Source organism: Triticum urartu, chromosome 7A (genome assembly GCF_056163025.1).
Source record: "Triticum urartu cultivar PI428250 chromosome 7A, HENAU_Tu73, whole genome shotgun sequence".
In the NCBI taxonomy this organism is placed as follows: Eukaryota; Viridiplantae; Streptophyta; class Magnoliopsida; order Poales; family Poaceae; genus Triticum; species Triticum urartu.
The window spans coordinates 137,541,031-137,546,698 of NC_141879.1; the positions used below are offsets into that span (position 1 = coordinate 137,541,031).

At 43.6% G+C, this 5,668-nt stretch overlaps 1 pseudogene; it reads left to right on the top strand.

The window, feature by feature from the left end:
• The first annotated feature begins 3,999 nt into the window (after positions 1-3,999).
• Positions 4,000-5,283, top strand: LOC147958572 (uncharacterized; annotated as a pseudogene).
• The last annotated feature ends 385 nt before the right edge of the window (positions 5,284-5,668 follow it).

The window sequence follows — 5,668 nt, forward strand, 5'->3', positions numbered from 1 at the left end:
TATTGCAGCAGGATTTTTAATAAGAGGGCCGTATGCATCATCATGATGCAGAGGCCGGGGGTATGCCTTCATTTCCAAAAAAAATCGGAGACGAGTAAATGTTTTTGGTCTCGCTCGCGCGCTTCTAACGGCCGCTTCAGCGCTTAGTGTCTCGGTAGTACATCGGCGCGTGGTGGGTGTGGAAGCGCCTCACCTACATCGGCGCGTACGACAACGAGACATGGCCGCTCGCATCGTCCGCGCCATCCGCTCAGTGCTCCGCTGCTTTCCACTATCACGCTGGCTACGTGCAGCTAGCCCCTCCTCCGACGTCGGCCTACTCTTCTGTAGTTCCAGCCCCACCTCGAGCAAGCAGCAGCAACAACACACGAGCACATGAGCAAGCAGTTCAGCTCGTCCATGGCGGCACACACTCAGTCCATAGCGACCAGACCACGCACGTGCAGAGCCGGGGAAGCATACCGGGCGGTAGCTGCGGAGGCTACGTGCACCACGTGCTGCTCTTTCACGGCCCAGTTCCAACTTGGAGCAAATTGAGAAAATGTCACATCTTTCCTGGGACTTTGCTCCTATAACACACATTTCTTTTTATTAAATTATACTAGCAAAAAGGCCCGTGCGTTGCAACGGGTGAAAATCAATATCAGACACCCTTGTCTTTTCGCAGCTTATCCTCTCCCCGCCCTTGTCCATGATAGTTGCGATGTCTACGTTATCGCAATGCATCCAAATATGATCAATCTCGAGATGATGCGTTGATCCACCATATAACACACTATCTCTTCTGGCTAGCATTAGCCGACAAACTTAGGTGGAATTAGTTTTCATACATGGATATTGTTAATAGCTAACGACCAACAGATGAAAAGGTTAAAAATATCACTCTAAGGCCGGCACCAACAAAAGCGTTTAAAATCCCGAGCAAATTAACATGCACAATCATACGGCCCAAGCAGCTACATTGTGTATACTTTTTTCATTGTCCGACTCTAGGCTATGTGTCAATGCCAGGAAAGTAGCCGGGACAATGCAAAAACTGCCAGGATTTTATTCCTAGCGTCTGCATTGTACGAGCCCTAACCACGTTTCAAGTGGCAAAAAATACTTTTAATTTTCTGAAAAAACTGAGATGGCTTTTTTGAACTCTTCTTGATCTTGTATATCCATATGGCAGTGAGCCTCCCAAAGGTCACAAGCAAAAGAACAATTGCGGCGAGGCAACATAACTTTGTTCCATAGTGGACATCTTGTTGTGGAGATGAAGTTCATCGATCTGCATGGTAATCTAGCTAATATTATTTGCTCATAATAAAAGTAAATTTGCTCATAATCTAGCTAATATTATTTGCTAGGTAGCACCGGTTTGAACCCGTATATCTAAATTTGTATTAACGCAATATAACACTATTACATTTATCCCGTGAATAAATATGTTTGTTGGCAATTGGTGCAGCCAAGCAGTTGGTCGACACAACCGATAATAGAACCGATAGAAACAATGATGACTTGAAGAGGACGTCAGGGAACTGGAAAAATATAAAAAGCGCATAGCCATGAGCAGATAGAGCGCTTTTTCTCTCCTTCAGTCTGCATACGTGGACCAGGCTGGTCATTGTGATTTCCATTCATTGACCAACGTGTAGAACGTTTTAGTTTGTGCAGATTGAGTGAATGAAATGCGTCCTGCCTTCCATGGGCGCGCCCTTTTCCCTTCTTTATACTATTACTATATATTGATTTTCTCTTCTTCCTTAATTCATTCCCTTATTCTCAAGGCGGCTTGCTGATTTTAGATCATAGACATATATAAATTAGTGGTATAGGTTGTAAAGGAGCGATGTGGTACTATTTAATAACAAAGCGAATCCTCGTTTTGCATGTAATTAGGAGTTGGCTCAGTTGGGCATGGTCTTTGGGAGAAAGTAGGCAGGTCAGGTGTTTGACCCCTCGTATTGGCAACTTTTATTTTTAGGTTGTTTCTCTAACGATCTGCTGATGGAGTGGAGCAAGCCCAGCCGAGGCCCAATGAGACTTCGTGGCCCAGGCGGGAAGCATACCACACATAGCACTCAGGAATCGTTTTTTCAGGAACACAATGTGCAAAAAATTAGTATAGTATCACCTCACGTATATGTGTTAAATTCAAACTGAAAATGTAAAATTCATAAGAAAAAAGCGTATTGTAACGGTGAACCCGACAAAGTCAATCCGTGCTTTATTATTAGGAATAGATTAGGGATAGATAGCACATCTTTGACTAATAGCTGGACAAAATAACACAAATTGATTTTTTCCCCTTCTTTTGCACGTCCAGACCCATATCTTATTTTTGTTTGGACGAGTTTGCCCCCAGGTCGTTTCCTGGTCATACGAAACGATCAAGACGTACGAGATGCAGAACGAAGCACCACGCCGCCGCCTCGTCGTTCCTCCTCCCAGCGCCGCCGCCTAGATGTGCCTCCTTCCTGAACTGACTCCTCGCCGTTCGTCCTCGCGGGCGCGCGGTCACCTCCCGCCATCGCCTTCTCCTGCTTCTTCTCCTCTCTCGGCGGATCACACATACGTTCTGCCGCCGCCTCGTACAGGTTGCCTCTCTCCCTCCCCCCCCCCTCTCTCGCACACACACACACGCATACATTTGGTCTGACATCTATGTCCAGGAACCCTAGGCCATGGAGATTATGGTGGAGGAGGAGAATTAGTAGGCAGGCTTCCCAAGTACGAGTAGAACGTGTTGTTCGCGGAGATGGAGCCAGAGGGTGCAGCTTCGGAACGGTTGGAGCCAGAGGGCGCAGCTCCGGAAGGGTTAGTCGATCAACCTATACTTTTGAATTGGAGGGTTTTGTGAATTGTTAACTCAATATTGACGAATATTTATGCCTAATCATTGATTCTATTTGAACATGTATAGGGAAGAAAGTGTGGAGTTGCGCGTTGTCATTTATAAAGTAATTGTTAGAATTCTTCGATTTGTAGCAAAGCTTGACGATAGCAGCAAGCATCAAGTGGCCCAACATGATGTGGAGTTTGAGGTTAACATGAAACATTTTACGGTTGAAAAATGATAGAACTCATTGGGTCCAAAATTGTTTGGGGGAGTGGGCAGGAGGTTCATATTTTGTGCAAGGACAAGCATTTTGAATTAGTTGAGAGGATTGAGAACTACTGGAAGTTGCTGACATCATTTCTCGAGAGATGGGAAGAGAAAGAATTGCTTGTGCTAGCTCAAGTTGTGGACATTGCAAAGGGGTTTATGACATCATCTTGCTCAGAAATATCCCATCTAGTGAGATAGTAGACAACATCATTTGCTCAAGTTCTGATGTTTACCAGTCAAATGCTAGTAGTGCATCGTGTGTTGATGATTGTAATGCACTCCATAATAATGAGAGATACGTGCAATGTGATGGTGAAGTTGTCATTGATTGGTCCACTCTTGATATAACTCCTATTGGTGATGATATAATAGCTCCTATGTCCCAGGAAAACATGTGTGAGGTACTTGGAATTGAGCATGAAGTTGAGGATGCTCAACCAGTAAATGATCCAACTCCGGCTGTTGTGTGCCATGTTAATGAGGAGTTAATGGCTGAGGGAGCTATACCAGTCGATGATCAAGTTCCTGAAGACATAGAAATGTCATATGACAAAGATCATCCAAAAGTTGAGAAAGGTTCAATCTTTCCAACAATGATCGATTGTAGGAGAGTTGTGAAGCAATGGGAAATTAATGAAGAATTTAACCTTGGGACTCACAGAGCTGACAAGAGTAGGTGGATGGCACATTGTATGGCTGACGATTGTCCATGGAAAATAACATGACGTATTATGGCTGATAAGACAAAGACCAGGGTACTAACATAGCTATTTATTTCACTTTTTGTATTATTTCTGTTATGGTAGCATCATATTATTGTAGCAACGCTAACAACTTTGTGATGTATGCAGGTTAATCAGATAGGACCGCCACACACATGTGTTTCAAGTAGCAGGCTAAATTCAGCAATGGCCTCGCAAGATTGGGTTCAAGAAAGGTCTAAGAAAATTTGAGGAAAACTCCAAACATTGGTTGCAAGGATTTACAAGAAAAGTTGGAGGAAGACTGGAATGTAACCACTGGCTATCACACTGTATGGAAGGGGAGAGAGAGCAAAGGACGAGATATATGGTCCTTGGCGTGGTAGCTTCCGTTACCTATTCAATTTAAATGCAGAGATGGAACTTAGATCCCTTGGAAGCATTGTTTAGGTCGATACTAAAATAACGAAAGGTAAAGTTTACTTTCACAGATTCTTTATGGCACTTAAGCCTTGTGTAGATGGATTCCATGCTGGATGTAGGCCTTATCTTAGCATTGACTCAACTGCATTGAATGGAAAGTGGAATGGTCATTTAGCTGCATGCACAGCTTTAGATGGACATAATTGGATGTTTCCTCTTGCATTTGGTTTTATTGAGGTTGAAGATGAAGATAATTGGACATGGTTCATGACACAGTTGCATAGAGCATTAGGGCCAATTTCAAAGCTTGATATATGTACTGATGCATGTAAAGGCCTAGAAAATGCAGTTAAGAAAGTTTTCCCTCAAGCAGAACAGAGGGAGTGTTTTAGGCATTTAATGCAGAATTTTTCGAAAAGATATAATGGTGACATAATTGGACGCATGTGGGCTGCAGGCAAGACATATAGACCTTCAATGTTTGAGTATCACCTCTCCAAGGTTCTAAAATCTAGCCAAACTGTGGGCAAGTACTTGCAAGATTACCATAATCTGAAGTGGATGAGGTCTAGTTTTGACACCGAGATCAAGTGTGATTACATTCATAACAACCTTGTAGAGACCTTTAACAATTGGATAAAAGGAACCAAAGATCTCCCCGTAGATGTGTTAGCTGACACGCTTAATGGAAAGATAATGAAATTGGTTGCAACAAGGAGAAAGATTGGGGAGAAGCTACAAGGACGGATGTTGCCAGCAGTTGTACAACAAGTGAATAATAGAACAAGAGGGCTTGGGCACTTGAAAGTTACCAGATCAAGTAATTGGAAAGGTGAGGTCAGGGACATCAACAAAGACAATTTGAGGCATGTGGTTAACATAGAGAAAAGTGAGTGCACGTGCCTTGAGTGGCAGCACACAGGTAAACCATGTGAACATGCACTTGTTTTCTTGATTGGGAAAAGGAACGTGAAGATGGAAGATTATCTTCATGAGTACTACTCTCTAGAAAGGTTTAGGGCAGCATATATGGGGGTTGTAGAGCCCCTCACCTATTTGTAGCCATCTTGGAGGGATGTCTACATTGGCTGTCCCACAATCCAGCCCTCGCCCTATGACAAAGAGGTATTTGTTTGGCTCATCATCAATATCTCTACAAATGTGGCATATGTTTTTATTTTAAACAATGCCTATTTCTGTAGTCAATCATCTCTTCATAGCTGAGGGAGTCCTGGACTAGGGGGTCTCCGGACAGTCGGATTATATCCTTTGGCCGGACTGTTGGACTACGAAGATACAAGATTGAAGACTTCGTCTCGTGTCCGGATGGGACTCTACTTGGCGTGGAAGGCAAGCTTAGGCAATACGGATATGTATATCTCCTCCTTTGTAACCGACCTTGTGTAACCCTAGCCCCCTCCGATGTCTATATAAACCGGAGGGTTTT